The sequence below is a fragment of the Myxocyprinus asiaticus genome, chromosome 9 (assembly GCF_019703515.2).
Source record: "Myxocyprinus asiaticus isolate MX2 ecotype Aquarium Trade chromosome 9, UBuf_Myxa_2, whole genome shotgun sequence".
NCBI classification, from domain to species: domain Eukaryota; kingdom Metazoa; phylum Chordata; class Actinopteri; order Cypriniformes; family Catostomidae; genus Myxocyprinus; species Myxocyprinus asiaticus.
The window spans coordinates 47,924,035-47,937,468 of NC_059352.1; the positions used below are offsets into that span (position 1 = coordinate 47,924,035).

At 37.5% G+C, this 13,434-nt stretch overlaps 1 protein-coding gene across 2 annotated transcripts in view; it reads right to left on the reverse strand.

Annotated features, from left to right (window-relative positions):
* LOC127446248 (neurobeachin-like protein 1) overlaps window positions 1-13,434 on the reverse strand; it is a 120,084-nt gene that overhangs the window by 100,182 nt on the left and 6,468 nt on the right. The window lies entirely within an intron of this gene.

The following is a 13,434-nucleotide window of genomic DNA, read 5'->3' on the forward strand; positions in this document are numbered from 1 at the left end:
ATGACACTCTAATTGCCGTAGCTGGAGTTTATCACGACTGAAAGTGGCCGTTTGTGTGGTCAATGTTTAAGCTGTGTTACTAGCAAGCCATGACTCCAGAACAGGAAATCATGCTCAAAAATTCCTCTCTATGATATCATCAGAACAGATGCGTGCCTATGCCAAAACAGCTCATAATATGCTGACCATTAATAGATAAGAACAATACCACACCAAAAGTTGTTTTATGTAAGTTTTCAAGAAAGTATGACGTAAATGGGCGTGTTTATGTGTGTGTGAAAGAAAAGCCCCATTCATGTGGCATCCAGTGGTAGACATAGATGTCTATTGAGGTCTGGATCTGGCTAGAGGTGGCACACCCTGTTTATTTACAGTCATCACCGCAGAACGGGCACTGCCTAGCCCTGATGCCCTCTCCAGCTGGAAGGGTGTGGGGCGATTTGGCCATTCAGAGATTCACCTACTCAAGTTCCCAATTAATGACGGAGGCTGTTTTCTAAAGTGGCAAACAATAATGTTAAGTAGTCTATTGTGTCATGTTGTATTGCAGATTTTGACTTTGGTCATGCTTCTACACATGAATAAGTCCTACACAATTAAAATATATTGTAACTTTCAAACTCAAAACTTCCTGTCCAGTCCAAAAGCTCAAAAACAGCATGTAGCAAATTCCTATTTACCCCAACAAATGATCACCCATTTCTACAATGACGGCAACTGGGTGATCAGAAACATGACCCGCCCAGTCACAGTGAGGTAATAAGGAGGAAGTAGGATTGTTCCTTTAAGCCCAAACACCAAAAGTACTAACAATATTTTTTTTACCAAGAAAACTTATAACAAGAAAACTTTAACCTGTTCTCGCCACAAGCAATAAAAGCTATAATGTTTTTAATTAGTCATTACCAACGGTAATAAGCGACAAAACATTTTTGGTCTCTATTTCTGTCGTGTCGTGCTGGATAGCCCCGCCCACAGTGCAATCTGATTGGTACAAAATCTTGAGAACTTGTACAACACATATTTGTACAACGTTTGGCTCTTACCATGTATTTTGTGTCCAAAGACAAGATCCAGGCACTTAATTTCTTAATTTCTATTATTTACAGTCAACCGGTGAGCGAAACATTAATTCTAATAATGCACTGCACAGAGGAGGTAAAAACAACAGCAACTTCTCTCTTGTTAATAATGTACGATGTTCTCATTCAACCATAAGCATTTGCTCGCAGGGCTGCTGGTTCTCTTAAAGAGATAGTACCATTTTAAAACTTGTTATCCCTATCAATGTAAACTCAATGTATATCGCACAAGTGCATTTAAAAATATTTATCTAAATGTAGTAAGTGTAATAAATGTGTAAATACATATTTAAAGGCACAATCATACATCATGATTAATTATATTTTAACTTCAGAAAACACTGTAAATATAAAAGAATTTAACAAATACAAACATGCAGCATCTATGCAGTAGTTTGTTAACACACTTAAATTAATATTTTTATTAAATATTTTATTATTAAATATTTGTTATATATGTAATTCTATGTTCATTATTAGGTTCCAACCTTGTGAATATTTTGTTAAAAAATGTGTATGAAATTTCAAATAGCGACAACAGCTTGTATCATAATCAGGGATGATCCAACATCTGGATTGGTATTGGCTTCGATACTTAAGTTTTTAGACGGATCAGGTATCGGTCCAACGAGCCTGATCCAAATCTGATAACGTATGTTAGTCATGTTCGTTACTAATGTCCACCTTAGTCGAGTCCGAGTCAAGTCCGACTTTTTAAACAATCGAGTCCGAGTCTTTAAACAATCGAGTCCGAGTCCAAAAGGGGCCGAGTCGGACTCAAGACCGAGTCCATAACAGGCTGAGTCGGAGTCGAATGAATCTGTTCATGAATCTGAATTAAAATTACAACCGTTAACTCAACATCAATATTTTAAGCTTATTTTAACATTCACAACTTAGAAAAACAATTTGTCAATAAAAATGCAAAAAACAAATGATTAGTATCCTGCTGAACAAATTTCAAAGTGGCTTCAGAATGAAAGCATATGCTTTAGGTGTATGAAGACAAAACTGTCCTTCAACACACTTCTTATTGCATTCTGTTGACATTTCAATTATTTGTTGCTTTTGTCCCTCCACTCAGACATAGACTAAAGAAAGTGAAAGCTGCGTTAGTCATTTCAACCGGAGTTATTATTATTTCGATTTAGTTCAGTTTTATCTAAAATTATGGGTGAATTACATTTAATGTAATTTATTAAATACATTTAATGTGTTTATACATTTAATAAATGGTAATATTAAAACATTTAATAATGCCCATAAAATTAAATACAACAACATAAAGTAAAAACAGAAAAGATCAGATGCCATTAAAAAATATTTCTATATTACAGTACTACACTTCACACTTTTCAGTCCTCCTGCTGTGTCCAAGTGTAGCTTACTTCCCTAACGTCAAAATCAAACTCACCTTGGGCTGATGTTTCGTTCTTTTCACATTATATTTAATATGGATAATAGGTGAATAGAGACTTCTCCCCTCACTTATGTTCTTCATTTTATTTTCTGACTTTTTTGCCATTGAAACGCAAATGCCATCTTTACAGGTAACACACAGTGGTTGTGCTACAAATATGTGATGGACTGAGTTGTACAATTTCCATCATGGTCTATTTCATCCGTCATATTAGTTTAAATGTCCCTGATACGTAGTAAATTTGATTTTGTCTCGATATAGTCAACATTTTCAGTTAGAAATTACTTTGCGTGAGTCTGATAAAACGTGTTCTATTTCATAATTTGCAGAGTTGGGGAACGTACTTTTTTAAAGTGTACTTACATTATTGATATTTCTGGATAAGAACGGCAGAGCATGTGTGGCGAATGGCGATCTCTTTCCCGCACACACATACAGCACGGGTGCGCGGGCAAGAGAGCTAAAAAAAGTACTTTGAAAGAGTGTGCGCTGCTGCTCTCAGCCAGAATAATCACACGTAAGGACATATACGCGTGAAAACTGAAAATACACAGAATGTATGATAGTACTAACTGTATTGAGCACATCAATATGCAGACAAAGCCAAATCCCGGACATTTAAGGCCAAAACATACTTCGCGCAAGTATGCGAACACAGATGCGAGCACTTGGCCAACGCATGGCCTACGCGTGTTCCCATTGTACAGACTTTACGTGCGGATTTGCGTTGCTCTGGCGGTTACAAACCTCAGACCACAAGGGGGTGACAGAGATTTTTTTAGGCACCACGAAACCGAATCAAAATTTGACACTGTGGTCCGGTGTTTTATGAAGTCAAAAAGACATCCCAACATGTCCAAAATGACTGGATATCCATAGCTAGTTGCGGCTTCTCCGCTGCAGTGCCTTTTCATTTCTTCCTGGCTCTGACAAATCGGTCCCGTAGTTGTTTCCATTTTTTCTTTACAGTGTCGTTATCAGAATTTAGGGAAGCTGCCATTTCTTGCCAAAAATTATCAGTCGCTGTTTTATTCGAATGGAGGGGAGGAAGGGTCGTAAATAAGTTTGTATAATCTAACTTGTATGGCAAGACTCTCCTCAGATTGCTGCTCCGCCATGACAGTTGTTGACTGTAAACAGAAAATCCATTCTAGTGCCCCCTGCAGCAACGCAGAGAATGCAGCGTGTACTTGCGTTGGGTTATGAAATGAGCGCTGACACATTTCATTATGCAACGATGTGTGGAATCGAGCTTGCGTAGCAAGGTGTGTCTGCGTTCGCGTACTTGCATATGTTTGGGCCTTTAGAGGCAATTTTGAAATCCCGGCCGGATGCTTTTTTTCAGGTCTGAAAAAGAGGACATGTCTGGGGAAAAGAGGACATATGGTTACCCTATGTAACATTATTTTTTTTTTGTTTGTTTGTTTTTCATTGCATCACAAGTGCCATGGACTCGGCAAAAAAAAAAAAATCACAAGTCCGTAAGGCTCGAGTCTGAGTCAAGTCTGAGTAAAAATGCATCCGAGTCTAAGTCCGAACTCGAGTACCCCAACTCTACTGTCAAGCTCCAAAACTGACATAAAAGAACCATAAAAATACCATTAAAGTAGTTCATATGACTCGTGCATTTTATTCAAAGTCACTTGAAGACGTGTGAATCACAAAAGGCTGTGTTTAATAAGTAAATATATAAATTGCACGCGAAGGGCGTTAGTGAAAGAATTGCAAAAATATTTTGCAGTTAGACTGGAATTACTGTTAATTTTGCTGCTACACTATCCAGTAGACTAGTTAACAATAAAGTTTTTCTTAATAAGCTATACAATTACAGTATATTGACATAATGTGTAGTTAGAGGTTTGTGTTTCTTTACATATTACAAAGTATCCCCAATTAGTTCCACACAATAATGTAAAGATATTCTAAACTGATTATGCAAAAAAACAACAACACTGGTATCGGATTGGGATCGGCCGATACTGAGATTTCAGATATCGGAATCGGAAGAGAAAAAAGTGGTATCGGTGCATCCCTAATCATAATTAAAAATAAAATTTCATGACATATGAACTAATAGAATGTGGAATTTGTACATTTAAAAAAAAAAAAAGCTCAATTGTGATCCAAGTGATGAAAAGTGAAATGTAAAATAAAGTGTAAAATCCATCATATTATTGTTTGAAGTCATATATATATGAATACTATACATATATGAAGATGCCCCTTCTCGATTTGCTTAATAGGACTATCTAGGTTTCAGATGCATTATGCTTACATGTCATCAAAAGTCTGGCGAGTAAAAATATAAAATTTACTAGCCAGTGGCGAGTAAATGTCCGTAGAGGGTCATACTTACAGTCTTATTCCGAGTGCTCATTTCTAGTGGTCAACTGATATATCGCAGAGGCCGATAAACCGGCTGATTTTCTGACTTCTTTCATTATCGGCATCAGCCATTAAAAAAAACCATATCGAGGGTGCCTGGGTAGCTCAGCGAGTATTGACGCTGACTACCACCCCTGGAGCTGTGAGTTCGAATCCAGGATGTACTGAGTGACTCCAGCCAGGTCTCCTAAGCAACCAAATTGGCCCGGTTGCTAGGGAGGGTAGAGTCACATGGGGTAACCTCCTCGTGGTCGCGATTAACTGGTTTACGCTCTCAATAGGGCATGTGGATCGCGGAGAATAGCATGAGCCTCCACATGCCGCGAGTCTCCGCGGTGTAATGCACAGCAAGCCACGTGATAAGATGCGCGAATTGACGGTCTCAGAAGCGGAGGCAACTGCGACTTGTCCTCCGCCACCCGGATTGAGGTGAGTAACCACGCCACCATGAGGACCTAGTAAGTAGTGGGAATTGGGTATTCCAAAAATTAGGAGAAAAGGGGATAAAATAAGAAAATATATAAATAATAAAAAATAAAAAAAACATATTGGTCGACCACTACTCATTTCCGAATTACTGTTGAATGGTCATATATCGGGCCGAAATGGTTCTCATTGTAGAACTGTGCCATTCTGTACTGTCCCAGGCTCGTTGACATGGTTGTGGGGGGTTTTTTTCCAGTATGGTGCTGTGAAATCAGGATTGTAATGGACTGACTGGGCAAGTGACCGACTGTAAGTCGCCACATCATTACAGTTGTTCCACCAGGACAGTTCTTTGTCCTGAGTACAGTTAGCTAACCATGCTGATAAATTCAGACCAGGCCATGTTCAAGTGGAAATGCTCCTGGTCTGGAACTACTGCTCTTCGTACTCAGAACTGCTCGGCTACAGAAAACAGTGTGGGCATTCCACAAGAAACCATTTACTTTTTAATGCTGGGCATGTGACCCAGAGCCACTACACTGAGCTCACTCTCATCACATGACTCTGGTCACATGGTTTATTTAACATCATATAATAATTTGACTTCTAGTATACAGTATTTTCTCTCTCTTGTTCCCTATAATTTCTCTAGTGTCCTCTTTTTAAGGGAATTTTCGGGGTTAAATACAACTTTAGCTCTAGATTTGTGGGTTACCACAGAAAATATTGCCAACTTTAAACCATCAGTTTAAACCCTGAAAATAATTAGCCTGCTAGACTTTCATTGCACATGCATTTCTGTGAAAGCATTTTTTATCTGTTTACACAAACTATGGAAAGAGACGAAATTTGCTTTACATGATTTACAAACAGACAGTCTTCGCTTTTCTTCCATTTTGTCTTATAGCTATATTATGCGTGGTTTCAGTATTCAAAGATTGTAATAATCCTTCACAACAGGAACTCGAGTTCCTGCGAGGTTCGGATTGGGACTGTTACCATGGAGAGGAGAGAGGTTTTTTTGTGGGTGAGATAGCACAGCCCTGCCTAGTGACTACACGCTTCAATCTCTCTTTCTCACTTTAACACATTTGCAGTTATTTTACTTCTTTCTCACCACATGAGCCACTATCTTGCAATACTTGTCTCTCATGCTATATTTTAATATTCCTCTGTCCTTAAAGGAATATTCCGGGTTCAATACAAGTTAAGCTCAATCGACAGCATTTGTGGCATAATATTGATTACCAAAAAAATTTATTTTGGCTTGTCCCTCCTTATCTTTAACAAAAGCAAGTAAGGCACTTACAATGGAAGTGAATGGGGCCAATTTTTGAACGTTAAAATACTCACTTTTTTTTAAAAGTATAGCCAAAAGACAAAAACAATATGCATGTTAACATGATTTTAGTGTGATAAAATCACGTACTAACCTTTTCTGTGTAAAGTTATAGCCAACTGTACAACTTTGTTGCCATGACAATGTATTGTCACGAAACCCTAAAACCTTGAAATGTAAAAATGGCCATTTAAACAACTTTATAGCTCAAATAATACATGAGTTTTAACATAAGAATGAATGAAAGTGCTTTAATAAAATTACAAACTTCACATTTCTGCCTTTAAACCCTCAAAAAATTGGCCCCATTCACTTCCATTGTAAGTGCCTCACTGTAACCTTGATTTACAGGACAAGTCAAAATGAATTTTTGTGGTAATCAACATTATGCCACAAATGCTGTCATCTGAGCTTAACTTGTATTGAACCTGCAACATTCTGTTAACTTGAATTCTTGCGTGAAATATTCCTTTTAATAGCATTATTTTAATGAGAATTGCATGAGTGTCTGTGTGTATAAATAGCATTCTAAAGCCGTCACTAGAGGACAAGCCCTGATCATCACATGTCTTAAATAGGTCAAAGGTCACTACCAGGGGCGTAGCAGTCATTTTAAAAGTGGGGGGCACACAGCTGTCAGTAGGTGGCTTGCACAGACCCAACACTTACAGTGCAGCATTAATATATTATAGTATATATTAATATACAAGTATGATTTAAGTATTATATTAATATATACATTTTATTTACTTTTAATATTTGTAGTATTTTAAAGACTCAAGTATTGCAAATTAATTGCAAAATTAAATAAAGGGCATCTTGTGGAGCACTTGCTTCTGTTTCACACATAATAAAAGACTGAGCACAAGCTGGTCCTGAATAAATAATTTAATCAATTACAATAATGACAATTGTGCATGTGCACAATTTTATTTTTTACTCTGTGCTTGTGCATTGTGGGATTTAAACACTGTAAAAAAATGTCTGTAATTTTACCGGTAAAAGACTGTAAAAATGCTACATAAATAAAACGTTAATTGATTAACGAATATTAATGTAAAATATACAGTAAATTAATTTTTTATATATTTAAAAGACAATTCAGTAGTTTTTACAGTAAAATGATAAATGAATAAAACATTTTAGATGTAAAAAGTATGATTTAAAAACAACAAGATTTTTTATTTTAATTGTTTTTTTGTTTTTTTTACAGTGAATGTAAGTGGCTCGTGTGTTTTGACTACGTTCACTAAAATTCGTTCAGATACATTTAATGATTCAGTGACCATTTCTAGTGATGCCAGAAGGTGGTGACAAATGAGTGTCTTGTGTGAAATTAGTTAGTCACTGAATCAACAATCAAAAGAAAATTTTAATCCTTTAAAATGTGTCTACACAGACCTACAAAGTTTAGAAGTTTTAAGCATTATAAGAACAAAGCAAATCTATCATTTCCCTACAGTTTGTGAGCTGTTGAACATGACTTTTAATAATTATAATGAGTTTCAATAACGTCTGTACATTTTCATGCACAAAAAATGTCGACATATCAATTCCCTTCAGTAAAATGCTTCAGTGTTCTAAGAACACAGCAGATCTATAATTTTTCCTACAGTTTCTCGACTGCACACCAACATAGAGGTAAGAAACAGAAGCTGATATTAAAAATAGCTTTACATATTTAACACTGATCTAGTAATCTGCTTAAATTGGCAAAAACAACAGATCAAACTATTACCTCACAAACTAATGTAAAAACTTAATGAGGACTCGTGCACTGATATAAACTCCACTTACAATGTGTGCTTAAAAGAAGGATTGTCATTTGGTTTTTTTTCTGACAGTGCATTTCACGTAATGCTGCCAATCAAAAATAATATGCCAATAAATATCTCTCATTTGTGTGTTCCTTATCTCTAGATTAATTTAGATCAACATCAATGCCGATAAAAAACATGGATAAATGAGCATTGCTGAATGTAACTTTGTAGAAATGAACGTAGTCGCGTTGATCAGACTGTCTGACTGAAGGTATATTATGTAAGGGTTGTTCTGGCTCATGAAACTCACCTGTGATTGGCTGGATGGTCGCTCAATCAGCCCAAAGTAACAAAACACAAATAATACTATAAACAAATCCACCATTTGGACTCTGTATGGGTTTAGCTTAGAAAAGCGCGGGGGAAAAAATTCACCTTTTTAAAGAGTGTGGGGGATGTGACCCCCACATCCCCCGTGGCTGCTACACCCTTGCCACCACCCAAGTAAATTCATCCCATTCACAAAACAACTGCCGCTGTCACAATCAAACGATGAAAGTGTATACAGTGAACTCTCCGCAGTCTATCATTATCTCAGAGGGGTGTGTGTGCACACACATGGCCAAGCTTCTATTAAACTACTTAAGTAAACAGACCCTATGAAAAGAGAGCCCTTTCAACATCCATGCCTAGTTCCAACATGTTCACACGGGAAGTCGGCATGTTGTTTCCGAAACCTCCGGAACCCTAGGATCGGCCACATCATGCTGACTCACAGACAAATGGCATGTCCTATCAGAAATTTTCGCATTGGCTCCAGTGTGTTTACCTTCCCCTGTGACGCAACGAGAAGCGTGCTGCATTACCCATAGATATACATACATAGATGCCACATTCGGCTAGTTTGGTTATGTCAACCATGGCGCCATCTTGGAACGGTCAACATGGAGAGCTGTTTGAAAGTAAATGAATGGAGAAGAAGCCTCAGACCACTGCATAAACTGCTTTTGTGTGGAAACAGTTCATTATGTAATGAATTGACTAACTGGGTGCTAGGTTTCAGTGTTTGCCATGATATATTCATTTGTAAAGGACTTTATTTGCAGTTAGCTATGGGAAATAAAACCTGTTTTAGAATGTTTAAGTGAGGATTTTTTATATCATCTAAAATATTGTCCAATGTTTATGGAAAAGCAGATGATCTGAAAGTTGGCTGAAAAAGACAATAGGCTTTTGCAGACCGTATCTGTCAATTTACATTAATGTGTTTTGACGGACAGCTCTTGCCCTATCCAATGTGGCAGACGCGCCGATGTATCGCTATCCATAGAAACAGCTGCTAATAAGGTATCTACGTATAGATATCTATGGCGTCAACAGCGTGGGAGACCCCGGTTCGGATCCCGCATTGAAACCAGGAAGTAATCGCGTTCGACATAATCAGTTTGTAGGTTGCATTTTTTTCCTCTAACATTACATTTTTACTCCACTGATGGCTAGGTTTAGGAATGGGGGTTATGCATTTCACTTCACTGTATTACAGCCTGTACAGCAGATAACAACTCGCTTTTGGTGCACCTCTGTGGACATTTCACCCAGAAATGTCTTCCCTTTCATCGTTACATTCTGCCATTCATTTTTATTCACTCTGGCTCTCATTTACAATTGAGACACTTGTCAATCTTGCATTTCTGTTCATTAGAAAGAAGGGCTGAAACGATCTATCGACGTTATCGGCAACGTCGATAATAAAAAATTGACAAAAAAAAAATGTCATTGTTGAAATTGTCGTTTGATGTCATTTAACGTAACATGAGATCACATTAATCTCTAATGATGATGCGTGAGAGCAGCACTGCAGTTCTGACTGAGGAGAGGAAGAATTACACAGCTCACTGTCCAGATGCACTCTGAACTTTCCAAACAGCTTCAGGTGATGTAGATCGCAAAGTATGAGGGAATTACACAAAAATACAAAACAAGTAAATACAGAAGCACTCTCGTTGTGGAATAAGCGGAGCTGGAGATGCTGCTCCACTTAAGCAAAACTTGCGTGTCGAGCATCTTTAAAGGAAACACCCCGGCGTTACATCTTTAATGCAGTTATACAGTATTTAATGCATTATAGCTTTATTAAAGTTCAAATAATAAGGAAGCAGGTTATGTAAATTACTACAAACTCCAAAACTGGCATTTCTCTGTGCGGTCACCGCCTCTTCTATGAGTTGGACGAAGTGTCCCGATCTAAGGCGGAGAGATTGAAACTGCAGCTGGCTGATGCGTCCCTCGAGCACGCACGCTTGCCGCAGCTAGATTATAACGTGATGGCTCGCGACTTATTGAATCATAATATATGTGTCACTGTGCATTTCTTATCGTGAAGAAAATTGGCAATACGCAGCTTCATTAATAAGAGAGAGTTTGTTTTTTTTGTGAGTTAAAGATGGATTGAAGTGAACAGAAAGGTGAGAGAGGGTAGTCTTCGCCCCATTATACACTGCAACAAAATATATTTTTGATTTGGCTTGTTTTCCAATAATAATATCTAAAACTCCTTTAAAACAACATACATTTACTTTAGCAGATATACTGCAGAAGAAAAAAACAATTTATCTGAGAATGTTGAATATAATATTAAAAATACTAATATTTTAAAATATCTAAAAATCCTATAAAAAAAGATGCATTCACCTGAGAAGCAGCATATAAGATATTTAGACTTGCTTTTAGAGAATAGATCTTGAATAGAAGTATATTTTATCTTTACTGCACTCTAGGGGTATAACGGTTCAAATTTCTCATGGTTCGGTTTGTATCACAGTTTTAGGGTCACAGTTTCTAGTATTTGTCATATTCAGAAAAAATATATATAACTGCCAAATCCAAAGTAAGAATACTCTATTTGGTAACAAACACTTCACCAGGTTTGCTCTTAATACAAATAATTGTTTACAGTAACCATAGTTTAACTATGGTATTTGTAGTAAAAACATAGTAACCACAAAATCAACATGGTTACTGTCATGTTTACAATATATAGCATAATCATGTTTACTATATGGAAACTACAGTATCACTGTTATAAAACCATGGTTAATTGTATCAAAACCATGATTTCTGCTCAGAAAACCATGGTGACAGCAGTCATGGTTACTACAATATTCCTTTAGTAAAACCATGGTTAATTTTCATTTGGGTCTTTTTTTTAAAAAAAAAAAACTTTAATTACTAAATCAACATTTTAATTTAATACCTGCATTATTACGCTACATGCATCGACATAAAATGCATTTCAAATTCTACTGCACATACTGTTTATTCAATATTCAGAAGCTGTACATAACTATAGAAGGAACTTTGCTATTAAAATGGATAAGAGGGATGTTGTGACACGGCTTGAGTGTTTTAATCATACGTGGAAATCACACATCTTCGTCAGCGGAGTAGAGAACCCTATCGTTGGCAATAAACACCCCAGTCGCTTTAGTTATTGTTATATGCCTGTCTGAATTAGCACTGAGTGCCCGCTTAAAAACGTAAGGGAGTATGTGCAGTTTCGGCTCATCTTTCCCTGGTGATTTTGGCGTAAATGATCATACGTCAATGTACTACCAATATACAGCACTCGCGTCGAGCGATGTCTGCAAACAGTGCCTGTTTTTAAACGTTTTTTTTGTTTTTCCTTTTTCTCCCCAATTTGGAATGCCCAATTCCCAATGCACTCTTAAGTCTTTGTGGTGGTGTAGTGACTCGCCTCAATCTGGGTGGCGGAGGACAAATCTCAGTTGCCTCCGTGTCTGAGACGTCAATCCACGCATCTTATCATGTGGCTTGTTGAGCACGTTACCGCAGAGATGTAGTGCATGTGGAGGCCCACACTATTCTCCGCAGCGTCCATGCACAACTCAACACGCGCCCCACCGAGAGCGAGAACCACACATTATAGCGACCACGAGGAGGTTAACCCATGTGACTCTACCCTCCCTAGCAACCGGGCCAATTTGGTTGCTTAGGAGACCTGGCTGGAGTCATTCAGCACACCCTAGATACGAACTCGCGATTCCAGGGGTGGTAATCAGCGTCTTTACTCGCTGAGCTACCCAGGCCCCTTGTAAACGTTTTTTGACCATATCTGTTGTAACTGACTGCAAAAAGAAAATGTTTCCAGACAGGAGACCTGAATAACACAGGGGGCTTCTCTATCAGTGGCTCGTTTTCTCCACTTGCCATTTTCAACTACACACAACGCTTGCAGAACAGTGATGTCATTTAAGTTGACCCATGTGAAACACAGGCGGTGCATCTACAGATCCATTCAGGTGCATTAGCGGAGGTTGTAACTGCGCGTGTCTATTTGACGCTTAATTTTCTAAGCAAAACCTTGTGCTCCAGATGTGTCAATAAACTTGAGGTGAACCGCGGTGCCAATGCTTACCGAACCATGGGTGGTGATCCATACGGTTCGGTTTTTTACCGAGAACCGTTACACCCCTACTGCAGTAGCAGAAATATATCCAAGTGAAAAAATACACTTATGTTTAAGATACATTCTCTTAAAGCAAGTCTAAATATCTTATATGTTGTTTCTCAAGTAAATGTATCTTGTTTTAAGGATTTTTAGACAATGTTAAATGGAAAACAAGACAATTACACTTGATAAGAGGATTTTTTGCAGTGAATTTTTTACTGAATACAATTTTAAAAGTATTTTTTCCTTTAATGCAGTGAATGTCATTTAGAGGTATTTTAAAAAAATTATTTTGTCCTCTTTATTGTTAGCAAGCACATTTATTACAACCTTTTAAGTCAGGCACAAGCTGAATAATCGGTTAAGAGCTAATGATTAATTGTTGCAATAATCGCCCAGATAGGCGAATAATCGTTCTAATAATCATTAGATTAGTCGATTATCAAAATAATCGTTAGTAGCAGCCCTATTAGACAGCAAAGATGCAACCCTTTGGTGGATGTTTTCCATCACAAAAACACACGTGACCGCCAACACTGATCATTGAGACTCCA